The 16,588-nt window shown below is 38.0% G+C and overlaps 1 long non-coding RNA gene across 1 annotated transcript in view; it reads left to right on the top strand.

Annotated features, from left to right (window-relative positions):
• The first annotated feature begins 1,670 nt into the window (after positions 1–1,670).
• The window catches only part of LOC147826647 (uncharacterized), a 70,366-nt gene continuing 55,448 nt past the window's right edge, over positions 1,671–16,588 (top strand). The window contains exon 1 of the long non-coding RNA XR_015438825.1: positions 1,671–3,997. This is a non-coding gene — a long non-coding RNA (uncharacterized LOC147826647). The remainder of the gene's footprint in view (positions 3,998–16,588) is intronic.

Here is a 16,588-nt window from a genome sequence, read left to right as displayed (position 1 = left end):
GAAGCACGCCATTCCATTTCAAAAATTAGCTCTGATATTTAAAAGTTAAATTCTGATTACATTAGGACACTTGGTTGCAAGTTGTGCAAACAGAACTCAAACTAGCATGAAATAGCTTAAGCTGGTTGTATAAAACATACAACAAAAACTCACTAGGCATGTTGGTGCACATCTGTAATTCCAGCTACTCTGAAGGCCAAGGCAGGAGGATGGCAATTTCAAGGCCAGCCTGGGTAACTTAGCAAGATCTGACTCAAAATTTTAGAGTTGGGGATACAGTTAAGCAGTCCCTGAAATTCCCAGTACTAAAAAAAAAAAAGAAAGGTCAACAGCAGCAACAACAAAAAACATGCACACAAACTCATATCTAACAGAAACTATAATGAGGGATCGAGGAGCTCAATATCAGTTTTCTATTCCTAGCTGGCATGTATAATTAATACTTATTAAATAAAAATTAAGTCTCTTTCTCCAACTCTAGATTCTATTTCTCTTTAGTTTTTGCAATCTTTTTTTTTTTTTAACTTGAGATAGGTTCTTGCTATGTTGTCCTAGGCTAGTCTTGAATTCCTAACCTGAAGTGATCCTCCTTCTTCTGACTGCTGAGTAGCTAGGACTAACAGAGAGCACCATCATGGCCAGCCTGTTTTTATTTGTATGCTAGCATTATTTTTCTTCTGGTGAACAATTCCTCTGTGCAGACAAAAAACAAAACAAACCAACAAAAACCATCATCAGATATTCCTGATACTGCCTTTCCAGCTTATAGTCATAGAAGAGGATTTCCTTCGCATTTGTTGGCAGGAACTTCTCAAAGAGGTCTTCACTGGGCTCTGCCCAAATCATATGTCTGTGTCTGAACTGATCGTTTTAAGGGTTTGTGCACACCTCTTGGACTAGTGATGAGTGGGTAGGAACAGAGTTAGCCTCACCAGGCCCTCATAGCATAGAGGAAAATGATTTCCCAAAGGACAGTATCCTAGCACACAGATTGAAGATTGCATCATAAAATTATTTTCATTTTAAGCATCTTAATCTTCAGCAGTGCTTTTCTTCTCTATTTTTCCTTTCCTTTGTCTCCTGTTTTCCTCTGTAAGTACTGGGAGTTGAAACCAGGGCTTCACATATGCTAGGCAAGTGTTCTACCTCCAGCCTTTTTAAAATTTTATTTGGATAGTCTCCCTAAATTACTTAGGCTGGCCTTGAATTTTTTATTCTTCCCACCTCAATCTCCTGAGTAATCAGGATTGAAAGTGTATGCCACCATGCCTCACAGCAGCACTTTTCAATACAAGCTGCCTGTTAGAATCACTTGATAGGCTTTTAAAAACTACTGATGCAGTGACCCTATCAATTATAACAAAATTGCATAAGGAGAGGGGAAGTCATTGATACTGATTTTTAAGCTCTCCCGATGATTTTAATATGCTGTTTTCAATATTGAGAAGCATTGGGTTACTGTGTAAATCACTGAAGTAATATTCAGGGCAGAGAAATAGGAAAAATATTTACAGGTATTAGTCTGCTTTCTCTTATGAGGTTGACAGTTAGCTAATGTAAAAATTGCTTTAACAAATTCACAGGTCAGCTATTGTGATTCCAATTAAAGATTTAAGAGAGTTTGAATACTGGTTTGCACTTCTGAAGCCAAAGGTAAGTATAAAACTTTTCTAAGTTTTATAATATTATCAAGTTTTATAAGATAATCAAGATAATCAAAGTTTATTTAGCTAGGGCTGGGAATGCAGCTCAGCAGCACAGCACCTGCCTGGCAAGCACAAGGTGTTGAGTTCGATCCCCAGTACAAAAAAAAAGTTAAGTTAGCTACATGAACACATGAAAAATAGTCAACAAGGGGGCCGGGGATTTACTTCAGTGATTTCGCTACCTGCTGCACAAGCATAAGGACACGAGTTTGATCCTCAGTCCCCCCCCCCCCACCTAAAAAAAAGGTTTAGTTTAGGCCAGGGATTTAGCTCAGTGATTCTGCCACCTGCCTTGCAAGCACAAGGTCCTGAGTTTGATCCCTGGGACCAAAAGAAGAAAAGAAAAATAGTCAACTGGTTTATAACCTGTTTTAAGTGCACAAGAAATGGATTCTGTGGCATCTTCTAGATAAGAAATTAGCAAACACCATTTCATCAGCAATATAGGTAATAGGTTTTGGTACTCTGAGAAGAAATTCTCGTATAGATCCACGGAAGTTTCATGGTACAGTACTTTCTCAGTTATAAAGCAAAAGCTCCCCTCTGGAAGTACAAAAAAATCAGACATAACAGTTCAGGCAGAACTGTAATAACTTTGGATGAGTTAATTTGCAAAGGGCCTTCACACTGAGGTACATCCAACCCTTTTTAAATTTTTTTAGATAGTGTCTCATCAACCTGCAATCCTCCTGTCTTAGCCTCCCAGGGTGTTGGGATTGTAGGCCAGCTGGCTGTAGCCATTTCTGAGTACTAATAGCATATGAGTAGATAGGCATTAATGTTGTCCTAATCCAATGTGTCTTCTGCTAACCTTTGCAAGCAGTGCAAATAGCCATTTTCTCTTTTCTTTTCTTTTCTTTTTTTGGTACTGGGGATTGAACTCAGGACCTTCTGTTTTCAAGGCAGGCACTGTGCCACTGAGCTAAATCCTCAGCCCCACCATTGTCTCTTTTAATGTTAGCCATAACTATACTTCTATAAACAGTGGCAGCATGAGCAAAAGTAATGATTAGGATAAAATAGATAAACCTGCACTTAACTTTTGTCTGCTATTTATCAATTGTGTGCCCTTGGGTTGGTTTCTTAGTGTCTCACTTTCTTCAACTGTAAAATAAGAATATGACCTATCAGGACCGGGGATTTAGCTCAGTGGTTCTGCCCACCTGCCTTGAAAGCAGAAGGTCCTGAGTTCAATGCCCGGTACGCCTCCCCGCCCCAAAAAAGAAAAGAATACGACCTATCTTTGTAGGGAACAGGGGAAGGGGACGTTACCAGAACCTCTGCAGTAAGTCCTAGTCTCCTGTGAGCCACGGCAGCACACGGCGAATTACAGGAAAGGTAGAAAAATGAGACTGAAAAAGCTGAGCTTTGGGTCTGATCAGTGCTGCTCTGGCAGCAAAGACAAGAACACCTAACTTGCAGCACCTTTTATTTAGTACATCAGGAGAAACAAATGTAACAAATAAATATGTAGATTTCAGTACTTCACATTGGGATAAACAAGGTGTAACAAAAGACTGGGTGGGGGCCGAGGAAATCTAAGCACAATGAACTATGCAGATGAAGCTTTGGTTCCTCTCTGGCATCTCCCACAGGTGTGGTCTTGTTCTGGAGCATTACAGCATCCAGGGATCACTGAGGTCTCAGTTCAGACCCCAGGCCAAAATGCAGTTATATCTGGAATGTCGTAGCTGGTCTGTAGGCAGGAGAACTAGGCCTACTCAAATGATTTTTCCCTAGAATTATGTAGCATTGCTCCCAAGATATCTTGAAGTGTTATTGTGAGGATTATGAATGATAACTGCCACCTTTCTGCCAGTTTGCTTCAGAATTTTACAAAATTATACAAGTAAAAATAATTGTTACAAATAATTTTGCCTTTGTTGACTATATAGCCTCCTTTCTTACAAATGGAAACCACTAATATCATTTTGGTGGATATTGGGAATGTAGATGTTTAAGTAGATAATGGGTGGGTTATGTATGTCAACAGAACTCTTAACACAAAGCTGCAGCAGCCATCCTGGTAAGCCAAACCACAAGCTCTGAAGCAGTTGGTCTAGAGATGTCAGAGCTTGGTCAGAGACTATCAGTTTCCAACTCAGGACTAACCAGAGAAAGCCAAATATGGCTCCCAAACCAATCATGTGAGATGCTTCACTTTTAGTTAGCCCTCATCCAGCTTCCCATGCCAACAATTTCAAATCATAACATATCTGAAGTCATCTCTCGTTTTTACTATAGAGCTTCTTTTCACCGCTCCTCTGACTGCCTTTGAGTCTCTGCCAAAAGTAAGATTATAGCCTCTGATTATTCTCATTTGGGTATCTTTGTTTGCTTTCATGGTATAATTCCAGTTTTTAAATGTACATATACAGAGGGACAGTCATATGTACCCTTGGGAAATATATGCCATTTTGTAGATTTCTCCCGGGGTGGGGGTGGGGGGTGCTGGGGATAGAACCCAGGCCTTATGCATGCTAGGCAAGCACTCTAACACTGAACTACACTCCTCAGGTTCCATTTTTTAGAATTTTAAAAACAAAAATAGCCAGATATGGTGGTACAAGCCTGCTAATCCTAGCCACTTGGAAAATTGAAGCAGGAGGCCTGAAAATTTAAGGCCAGCCTGGGCAATTTAGCAATATTCTGTCTCAAAATAAAAGATTAAAAGGGTTAGTGGTATCAGTACTGAAGCACTTGCCTAGCACGTTATTTAGGTCCTGGATTCAATCCTCATTACTGAGAGAGAGGGGGGAAGGGGAGATCCAGTTACTCTATTTATTGTTCTGTGTCTGGATGTTTTTTTGCCCAAGAATGTCCTGGATGGACCAGGGATTTAGCTTAGTGGCACCACCGCCTGCCTTGCAAGCACAAGGTCCTGAGTTCGATCCCGAGTATCAAAAAAAAAAAAGTCTTGTAAGTGCTAAGCATGGTTGTACATACCTGTAATGCCAGCTACTTGGAAGGGCTCAGGTGAAAGGATCACAAATTTGAGGTCAGCCTTAGCAACATAGTGAGACCCCTTTTCTAAAAAAAAAAAAAAAGCCCTGGAGCTCTAGCTATGTTAGTTCATCCCAATTGTTTCCCCTGGAGGGAAGTAGTAATATTTATACTAGCTTCTTTAACACAGCCAGCTTTCTGATGCTACCTACTCTAGTGCTTTACAAGCTACTTGCTTTCCTGTATCTGTCACAGGGACTTTCTTCCTTTGTATCCCCTACTCATTTCCCTTTCTTTCCCCACCTCAGCTTCTCCCCCACCCCTTATCTTCCTCAGAGCTGCAACTGATTCTCTATGAGCCTGGTTAGCTCTCTTCCTTTGGGACTGCCAGTGAGGGCTGATCAGGGGCTGTTTCTTCTGTTAATCAAAGTTGGAGCATTTCTCATTGTTCAGAGGCACTGATCTCTGATTAGCCTACATCTTGTGTATTGTCTGCTCAGCTTCCTCATTACTGACTTCTGACAAACTACAAATCTTAACCTAAGCTGGATTCTTTTACCTTGAGTCAGGTTTTCAATCGTATGTAAAAAAATTTTTTCCATTGAATTAAATACCAACCTTAGAAACTGGTTTGTGAAGGAAATTTTTAAAAAGCTAAATGCTTTATTTATCTTTATTTTTATCAAATAATTTGGGTGAAACTTGCATGACCCAATGTTCCTCCTTATAAATATCAAAACAATCAGCATTAAGAGAGCATATGGTAGTGTTTTGTTTTGTTTTGCAGTGGTGGGGATCAAACCCAGGCTTCGAGCATGATAAGCACATGCCCTTCCACTGAATTATACTTGCAGTCCTAGAAGAATGTCTTTTAAGATCTGACATTAATCGTGGCTATTAGAGCCTCTGTGATCAATTTAATGAAGTGATACTGGCATAGACTCTGGTACAGTATAGCCTTACATTTGAATCTTTGATCCTCTGGTTCAGTGAACTTGGGCAAATTTCCTAGATTCTATAAGTCTAAGTTTTCTCATGTCTATAATGAAGATGATATTATTTACCTTATATGGCTTGTTTGAGAGAAAATAACTTTCCTCTACCTTCTTAAATTTATTTCTTAGGGGTCTGTGATTTAAATGGACAAAAGAAACTGGCAAGAAAAAAAACATTTTTTTTTTTACATAGGAGCACAGAAAAAAAGGGGACTGTCCAGATAGCTAAAATTGGGGGTTTACATCGAGGTGAAAGAGGCTTCTATGGGAAAAGCAAGTCAGTGTTTAGGTTAACAAAGGAGACGTACAGTTTGTGGTAAAGTTTCTTTATGCAGGTGCCATTGGGCTTCCCTACCTTCTGGCTAGTAAAATTCCCCTAGACAGATTTATGACAGCCTCACTCCAAGTAATTCTGTCTTTAGTTAGATAAAAGAAGCTCTGAAAAGGCATTTTTTGCATCTGTTGAATCCCAAGTGTCTTTAGTTTAAAATAATCTTCATACCAACACTAGAGTGCAAGAGGATCCAAACAGATTGCTGTGAGAATAATTGAGGTAGACTGGGGAAGTTCTCAGCACAGTACTCTTTTTTTTTTTTTTTTTTGGTATCAGGGATCGAACTCAGGACCTTGTGTTTGTGAGGCAGGCGCGGTGCCACTGAGCTAAATCCCTGGCCCAGCACAATACTCTTTATTACTGATATTTCAAAATTAGTTTTTCTACATTGACATCAGTAACAGATGGGAAATTACAGTGATTTTTAGTTCTTAACATAGACTGACACACTAGATCTCAGCCAGTCTGCTTATATTACTGCATCAACATTTCCCATATAACTAATTATTGATTCATCACTTTGTTCAGAATCAATTAAATCTTCAATCTAATTTTTCCATATTAATTTCTTCCTGACTTAGAATTCATTGTAGTAATGCATAATTTGAGTAATTTAAGAAATTTAACATCTGCTAAGATCTCTTATTACCTTTTCAAAATTCCTCCTTGCTTCCCATGAACAATACATCATTCCAGGTATTTTGTTTGGCTTTGCTTTATTTTGTTTTGTTTTTGAGACAGGATCTCGCTATGGAGTTCAAGGTGGCCTTGAACTCACTGTGTAGCCCATGTTGGCCTTGAACTTGTAGTGATCTTCCTGCTGCAGCCTCCCAAGTGTTGGAAATACAGGCGTGTACTACCACTCCTGGCTTTTTTATTTTAAACCTATATCATCTCTTCATCCCACCTGACTTCTTGCCCATCAGGGAAGAAATTGAAGTTACATCTTTGTTTTTATAACCCTCTGATATCATCCATTTATAAATGCTTAACATTTAAAGAACCACTATGGGTCAGTGGAAAAAAATGTATCTTGATCCATCCCAGGCTCCTAGGGCAGTGAAGTTCAGCCAGTCCCAGCACCCAGAAGGAAGCTCCCCGCCTCCATCCCAGGCTCCTAGGACAGAGAAGCTCAGTTGGTTCCAGCACCCAGAAGGAAGCTCCCCACCTCCATCCCAGGCTCCTAGGGCCGTGAAGCCCAGCCGGTCCCAGCACCCAGAAGGAAGCTCCCCTGCTGCCATCCCAAGCTCCTAGGGCACAGCAGTTGAGCCCAGAAGCACCCACACACCTGGTGGAAATGAGAAGACACATAAAGAAGCCTCAAAAACAGACTTCCAGATCACCTATAGCAACCCCAAATGGAAATGAGATGGAACAGTCTGATACTCAACCACCTGGACTCTGAGCTGGCAAGAAAAGAGGATCTGGGAAAAATGAAATCAGAAATAATTACTCAGATAACAGCAAAGATTTTGCTCATGGTGCAAGACATGATTAATAAATCTAGAGAGGACACAGATAAAAAAATAGAGGATCTGAGGAACATGATGGAATCCCAACATAGGAAACAAATGGAATCCATAAAACAGATACAAACAGATTTCCAAGAGATTAAAAACTCCATCGAAAGTCTGCACAGCAGAATGAACCAATGTGAGGATAGAATTTCACATATAGAAGATAAGGTTGCAATTAGTGACCAGGAAAAGAAAAATTGCTTCAAAATTGTATAGGAACATGAGAAATCAATCCAGCAGCTGCTAGACGATGCAAAGAAGAATAACATAAGACTGATTGGAGTCAATGCAGAAAGAGGAGTGAGTACAGACGACATAAAAAAACTGTTCACAGAAGTGATGGCAGAAAACTTCCCAAGGAGGGGAAAAGAACTTGACATACAGATAAGTGAGGCATATAGGACTCCAACTAGCCTTCATCAAAAAAAATCTGCACATAGGCATGTAATAGTTAGGATTCCAGAAATCTAACAGAAGAACAAAATTCTACAAGCAGTGAGAGAAAAGAAACAAATCACATGCAAAGGAAAGCCCATCAGAATCACAGCAGACTTCTCAATGCAAACCCTCAAGGCAAGAAGAGCTTGGAGTGATGTATTTCAAGCCCTAAAGGAAAACAGCCTCCAACCCAGATTGATATACCCTGCAAAACTAGCTTTCAAAATTCATGGAGAAATAAGATGGTTTCATGATAAAGAGCACCTCAGGAACTTCATGAATACCAAATCAGCACTCCAAAAAATTTTAGACAATACTCTAGGAAAAGACAATGAGGATCACAACCCCAGGAAACTCAGCAGAATGCATCCATTGGTCGTGACAAATTAAACACAAAGGGGGAGAATCCAACAAAAAGAAAAAGTCATGACAAGGCTTTTAAAACTTTTGACTTCATCTCCCTAACGAGTGCATAATTCAATCTTATTATTGTACTGATTAGTATTTTTCTGATTCTAGAATTGCACACCATTCCTTATGCTATACTGGCTATTTATCATCTTCTTATGTCTACATTTTAATGGGGTTGTCTATTAATGAGCTCTAAGAATTCTTTATATATTCTGCTCATAGGTTATATGGATTGTAAATATGGTCTGTTTAAGGATTACTTTTCATTTTAATGATGTCATTTAAAGTTCTAAATTTTAATGGATTCTCATCAATTTTTTTTCTTTTATACATCATGGTTTTTGTATCCTAGGTAGTTCTTGCCTACCCTAAATTCATAAATATTTTCCCTTATAATTTCTTCTTAAAGTTTTATACTTTTAGGCTTTCTTATTTAGGTTCATAGATCCCTTCAAGTTATTTTCATGTATGGAAAAAAAGGGTTGAAGTTAATTTTTTATATGCAGATACCAGGTGTTCTAGTACCGTTTGCTGAAGACACTATCTCTTCCTTGGCTCTTGAATTGAGTTTATATTCTATAAAATACTAATGTTAAATAATCTTTCAAAACTCAGTGGACCATATATGTGTGGTTCTATTTCTAGATTCTCTGTTTTATTCTAATAATCTATATGTCTTTCCTTACACCAACACTGCCTTGATTACTGTAGCTTTAGAAGAAGTCTTAAAATTGGGTGCTAAATGTCTTCCAACACTATTTTTGTTTTTGTTTTTGGCTTTTCTGGGTCCTTTGTACTCCTACATAACTTTTAAATTTCAATATGCAGTTCTTCATTTATAGCAAGTATACACAGACCTGAATTTTTATATATACCTTGTGTTTTCTAATCCTGCTAAATTCAAGTACAAGTTCTAGGGGCTCCTAGAGATTTCTTAGTATTTTCTCTGTAGATGATCATTTCATCTACATATAAAGATTTTGCTTCTGCCATGCCAATCCTATCCTAGTTGTGTCATTTTATTGCCAGACTATTTTGGTTTAGGCCTATGTTTCAAAGTCTAATGGACAGATGAAGAGTAGGCATATATGCCCTTGTTCCCCACTTTAGGGAGAAAGCATTGTATTGTCTCCATTCATAGAAGGAGTTTTTGTTGGAAGTAAGGAGTACATGTCTTTGATCTGTTGAGAAGGTTCTGTTCTACTTCTAGTCTGCTGATAGCTTTTACCATGAACAGCTGTAGAATTTAGTCCAATACTCTTTCTCCAACTAGTGACAGGATCATATGGCTTTCTCCTTTCCTCTGTTAAAATGATGCCTTTTGGGGGTGGAGCTTCCAATGCTGAACCAACACTGCCATCTCTATAACAAAACCACTTTCTACATACTGCCATATCTGACTTCTAAGAGTTTGTTTTGTTAAACAAATTTCTATCTATGTTCATACTTTTTTCTTCTATTATCTTTATCCAATTTTAGGATTAGCACAATGTTGATTTCCTAAAATGAGGGGAGACGTGTTCCTTCTTTTTTCTGCTTTAATTGTTTGGTATAATTTATCCGTTAAAATGTTTATGAGCCTGCTGTTGTCATATAGGTAGGTTTTCAAGCTAGGAATATACTTTCTTTAATAGGTGCTATTCAAATTTTATATTTCCTCCAGAGTTAGTTTCATTAATTTGTCTTCTAAGTTACTTCTTAGAAGTTGTCAAATTTATTTCAAAAACGATTTTTGAAATATGCTTTCTATATCCTTTTAAATTCTGTAAAATCTGTGGTAATGTCTCCTAGATCTTAATATTGTAATTTAAAAAATGTATAACTGATATTGTGTAACAGGAAGAAAAGGTCTAAAAGAGCAGGGGAGTTGGGAGGGGTAGGGGAAGGGAAAAAAGGGAAAGGAAAAAATATGAGAAGAGAAAAAAATGGAAACAAGGTCTTTGCAAATAGGGAAGGGTGTAGGGGGTGAAGGAAGGGCAAGGGAAGGGGATAAAAAATAAGAACCAAGAGACTCATGTAATGGTACAAGATCCCAATGATGAATGTAACTGTATTGTATACCTAAAATGTACCAATAAAGTTAATGGGGAAAAAATATATCTTGTCAGTGGATATCATGGTTTTTGCTGTTTGATAATGTCATGGATTTTAAGATGAAGTTTCTATAGCTGAAATGAGCAAAGTCCTAATAATTTGAGGATTTTAACATGAAGGTTCGATAGCTGGAATGAGCGAAGTCCTAATAATTTAAGTATTTGAAGGTGGGGCCTTTAGAAGGTAAAGCCTTCATGAATGGGATTAGTGTTCTTACAAAAGGGCAGACAGCTCTCTACTTCTCTTTCCACCATGTGAGGATGCCATGAAAAGTTGACTGTCTGCAATCCAGAAGAGCACTTTTACCAGAACTGACCATGCTGGCACCCTGATCCTGGACTTGCATCAACCAGAATATGAAGAATGAAATTCTGTTGTCTACAATCTGCTTAGTTTATTCTACTTTATTATAGCAGCTCAAATGGACTCCTATAATTTGAATATTAGGATTTTTGCTTGTACTAGGTATGTGACTTCTTTTTGTTGTTGTTGTTGTTAAATTCTTTTATTGGTACATTGTAGGTATACACACAATTACATTTCTCATTGGGAATTGTACCTTTACATAATGCATCTTGGTTCTTATTTTCTCCCCATTCCAAGCCCTCCACCCCCTCCACCCTTCCCTATTTACAAAGACTTTATTTCCATTTTTTCCATTTCTCAGCATTTTTCCTTTCCCTTCTTTCCTTTCCCCTGCCCCTCCCACTACTCCTACCCCTTTGGACCTTTTCTTCCTATTTTGCATTATCGATTATTCATTCTAATCATTGGTACATTTTAGGTATACAATATAATGACATTCCTCATTGGAAATTTGCACCTTTACATAATCTCTCTTGGTTCTTATTTTTCACCCTTGCCCAGCCCTGCCTTCAACCCCTCCATTCCTCCCTATTTACAAAGATTTTGTTCCTATTTTTCCATTTTCTCATATTAATCCCATTCCCTTCTATCCTTTCCCCTAGCCCTCCCATTTCCTTCCCCTTTGCCCCTTTTCTTCCTATTTCACATTACTTATTATACATTTTAGTCCTTATTTACACTTTCAGTTTCTCACACCAGAGAAACTATTTGGTATTTATACATGTGTGTCCTATTTATTTCACTTAAGAGAATCACCTCCATGTGCATCCACTTAGCTATAAATGTCTCTAATTTCTCATTTTTTATGGCTGAGTAGTACTCCATTTTATTAAAAAAACACATTTTCTTTATCCAGTCTCCAGTTGATGGGCATTTGGGCTGTTTCCAAGTTTTAGCTATCACAAACTGTGCTGCTATAAACATGGGCACACATATATCACTGTGCTATGATTCTTTTAATTCTTTGAGGAAGATCTCCAGCAGTGGAATAGCCAGATCAAATGGGACTTCCAGTCCTAGTTCTTTGAGGTATCTCCATACTGATTTCCACAGTGGTTGTACCAGTCTACACTCCCACCAGCAGTGGAGCAGAGTTCCTCTTTCTCCACAGCCCTTCTAGCATTTGTTATTGGTTGATTTCATGATAGCAGCCATTCTTTCTGGGGTGAGATGGAATCTCAGCGTTGTTTTCATTTGCATCTCTTGAATGGCCAGTGATGTTGAACATTTTTTCATGTACTTATTTGCTATTTCTACTTCTTTGTGCGAGAAACGTCTGCTCATTTCAGATGCCCATTTTTGGATTGGGTCTTTAAATTTGGGAGGTCTGATCTTTTTAAGTTCTTTATAGATTCGAGATACTAGGCCTTTGTCTGAGGAACAGCAGGTGAAGGTTTTTCCCACATGGTTGTCTCTTCATGCTGTTGGTGGTTTCTCTTGCTGTACAGAAGCTTTTTAATAAAAAGAGACCCCACTTTTGTATTCTTTGTGTAAATTCATGGTCAACTGAGGATTTGTTCATAAAATCTTTTGCTACACTAGTATCTTCCAGAGTTCTACCTAACCTCTATTCCAGCTGGTTTACTGTTTCTGTCTTAATATTTAGACCTTTAATCCATTTCAATTTTAGTTTAGCGTATAGTGAGAAAAATAGGTCATTTTAATCTTTGGCAAGTTGAAACTCAATTTTTCCAACATCATTTATTAAAGAAGCTATTTTTCTTCCAGTGAGGGTGTTTGGCTCCTTTGTCAAAGATGAGGTGGCTGAGTGTCTGGAGTTGTTTCTGCATCTTCTAATCTGTTCCACTGGTCCTCAGGTCTGTTTCTTTGCCAGTACCATGCTGTTTTTATCACAGAAGCTTTGTAGTATAGTTGCAAGTCAAGGGTTGGGATACCCCCTGCCATTTCTCTGTTGTCTAGAATTGCTTTTGCTATTCTAGGTCTCTTCTTGTTCCAAATGAATTTTTGGATTGTCTTCTCAAGGTCCATGAAGTATGCTGCTGGGATTTCAATTGGGATTGCATTGAATCTATATAGCAATTTTGAAAGTACGGTCATTTTCACTACATTGATCCTTCCTACCTAGGAGCAAGCGATGTCTTTCCATTTTCTGATATCATCTTCAATCTCTCTTTTCAGAGTGCTATAGTTTTCAGAGAAGAGGTCTTTGATTTCTTTCATTAGGTTGATTCCTAGGTATTTCAGTTTTTTGGATGCTATTGTGAAAGGAATTATTTGCCCTATTTCTCTCTCAGTGAGTATGTTGTTCATGTAGAGGAAAGCTATTGATTTTTGTGTGTTGACTTTGTATCCAACTACTTTACTGAATTTGGTTATTAGGTCTAGTTTTTGGGTGGAGTTCTTGGAGTCTTCTATATAGAGTATCATGTCACCTGCAAATAATGACAATTTGACTTCTTCATTTCCTATCTTTATTCCTTTTATTTCTTTCTCTTGTCTAATTGCCATGGCCAATGTTTCCAAAACTGTATTGAACAGGAGTGGCAATAGTGGACATCCTTGTCTTGTTCCTGATTTTAGTGTGTAGGATTTCAGTTCTTGACCATTTAAACTGATATTGGCTGTTGGTTTTTCATAGATGGTTTTTATGAGATTGAGGTAGAGACTATTCCACTCTTTTGTAGGTTTTTATCATAAATGCATGCTGGATTTTGTTGAACACTTTTTCTGCACCTATTGAGATGGTCATCTGATTTTTGTCCTTGGCTCTATTAATATACTGTATTACATTTATTGTATGCAACATATTGTTGGATCTTGCTTCTTGACCCATTCTGTCAGTCTATTTCTTTTGATTGGTGAGTTGAGACCATTAACATTGATGGTTATAACTGATATGTATTGAGTCATCATTGTCATGACTTATTTTTTTGTCTGATCCTCTACCTTTGCTTTTAATTTCTTGTCATGCCTGGCAGAATAATTCTGCTGGGCTTCCTGGGGTTGTGATCCCCATTGTCTTTTCCTAGGATTTTGCCTAAAATTTTTTGGAGTGCTGGTTTGGTATTCATGAAGTTCCTAAGGTGCTCTTTGTCATGAAAATATCTTATTTCCCCATCAATTTTGAAAGATAGTTTTGCAGGGTACATCAATCTGGGTTGAAGGTTGTTTTCCTTTAGGGCTTGAAATACTTCAATCCAAGCTGTTCTTGGTTTGAGGGGTTTTTTTTTATTAAATTATTTTATTGGTACATTCTAGGTATACAACAATTACATTTCTCATTGGGAATTGTACCTTTACATAATGCATCTTGGTTCTTATTTTTTCCCCATTCCTACCCCTCCCTTAATGCCCTGCACCCTTCCCTATTTAAAAAGACTTTATTTCCATTTTTTCCATTTCTCAGCATTTTTCCTTTCATTTCTTTCCTTTCCCCTGCCCCTCCCACTACCCCTACCCCTTTGGACCTTTTCTTCCTATTTTGCATTATCGATTATTCATTCTAATCATTGGTACATTTTAGGTATACAATATAATGACATTCATCATTGGAAATCTGCACCTTTACATAGTCTCTCTTGGTTTTTATATTTCACTCTTGCCTAGCCCTCCCTTCAACCCTTCCATTTCTCCCTATTTACAAAGATTTTGTTCCTTTTTTTCCATTTTCTCATATTAATCCTATTCCCTTCTATCCTTTCCCCTACCCCTCCCACTTCCTTCCCCTTTGCCCCTTTTCTTCCTATTTCACATTACCTATTATACATTTTAGTCCTGACTTACACTTTCAGTTTCTCACACCAGAGAAACTATTTGGTATTTATACATGTGTGTCCTATTTATTTCACTTAAGAGTATTGCCTCAATGTGCATTCATTTAGCTATAAATGTCTCTAATTTCTCATTTTTTATGGCTGAGTAGTACTCCATTTTATTAAAAAAACACATTTTCTTTATCCAGTTTCCAGTTGATGGGCATTTGGGCTGTTTCCAAGTTTTAGCTATTACAAACTGTGCTGCTATGAACATGGGTGCACATATATCACTATGGTATGATTCTTTTAATTCTTTGAGGAAGATACCCAGCAGGGGAATAGTGGGGACAAATGGAACTTCCAGTCCTAGTTCTTTGAGGTATCTCCATACTGATTTCCACAGTGCTTGCACCAGTCTACACTCCCACCAGCAGTGGAGCAGGGTTCCTCTTTCCCCACAGTCCCGCCAGCATTTGTTATTGGTTGATTTCATGATAGTAGCCATTCTTTCTGGTGTGAAGAGGAATCTCAGCGTTGTTTTCATTTGCATCTCTCAAATGACCAGTGATGTTGAACATTTTTTCATGTATTTATTTGCTATTTCTACTTCTTTGTCTGAGAAATGTCTGTTCTTTTCAGATGCCTATTTTTGGATTGGGTCTTTAAATTTGGGAGGTCTGATCTTTTTAAGTTCTTTATAGATTCTAGATAGTAGACCTCTGTCTGAGGAACAGCAGGTGAAGATTTTTTCCCACATTGTGGGTTGTCTCTTCACACTGCTGGTGGTTTCTCTTGCTGTGCAGAAGCCTTTTAATAAGAAGAGATCCCACTTGTTGATTGTTTGTGCTAGGTCACGGGAAACTGAGGTTTTGTTCATAAAATCTTTTCCAACACCAGTGTCTTCAAGGGTTCTACCTAACCTCTGTTCCAACTGGTTCAGAGTTTCTATTTTAATATTTAGATCTTTAATCCATTTTGATTTTAATTTAGTGCATAGTGAGAGTTATAGGTCTAATTTTAATCTTTGGCAAGTTGAAGCCCAATTTTTCCAGCACCATTTATTAAAGAGGCTATCTTTCCTCCAGTGAGGGTGTTTGGCTCCTTTGTCAAAGATGAGATGGCTGAGTGTGTCTGGGGTTGTTTCTGCATCTTCTAATCTGTTCCACTGGTCCTCAGGTCTGTTTCTTTGCCAGTACCATGCTGTTTTTATCACAGTAGCTTTGTAGTAGAGTTGCAGGTTGGGGATTGTGATACCCCTGCCATGTCTCTGTTACTCAGAACTGCTTTTGCTATTCTGGGTCTCTTCTTGTTCCAAATGAATTTTTGGATTCTTTTCTCAAGGTCCATGAAGTATGCTGCTGGGATCTCAATTGAAATTGCATTGAATCTACATAGCAGTTTTGGAAGTATGGCCATTTTCACTATATTAATCCTTCCTACCCAGGAGCAGGGGATGTCTGTCCATTTTCTGATATCATCTTCAATCTCTCTTTTCAGAGTGCCATAGTTTTCAGAGAAGAGGTCTTTGATTTCTTTCATTAGGTTGATTCCTAGGTATTTCAATTTTTTGGATGCTATTGTGAAAGGAATTCTCTGCCCTATTTCTCTCTCAGTGAGTCTGTCATTTGTGTAGAGGAAAGCTATTGATTTTTGTGTGTTGACCTTGTAACCAGCTACTTGACTGAATTTGGTTATTAAGTCTAGAAGACTTTTGGTGGAGTTCTTGGGGTCTTCTATGTAGAGTATTATGTCATCTGCAAATAATGACAATTTGACTTCTTCATTTCCTATCTTTATTCCTTTTATTTCTTTCTCTTGTCTAATTGCCATGGCTAATGTTTCCAGAACTATATTGAACAAGAGTGGTGATAGTGGACATCCTTGTCATGTTCCTGATTTAAGTGTGAAGGATTTCAGTTTTTGACCATTTAGTATGATATTGGCTGTTGGTTTTTCATAGATGGCTTCTATCAGTTTGAGGTAGAGACTATCTATTCCAATTTTTTGTAGGGTTTTTATCATAAATGCATGTTGGTTTTTGTCAAATGCTTTTTCTGCATCTATGGAG

The sequence above is a fragment of the Heterocephalus glaber genome, unplaced genomic scaffold (assembly GCF_053883595.1).
Source record: "Heterocephalus glaber isolate CG9 unplaced genomic scaffold, H.glaber_assembly_v1.0 deba00001463, whole genome shotgun sequence".
Classification (NCBI taxonomy): domain Eukaryota; kingdom Metazoa; phylum Chordata; class Mammalia; order Rodentia; family Bathyergidae; genus Heterocephalus; species Heterocephalus glaber.
Note: the sequence above shows the minus strand (reverse complement) of the source record. Positions and strands in the feature narration are given on the sequence as shown.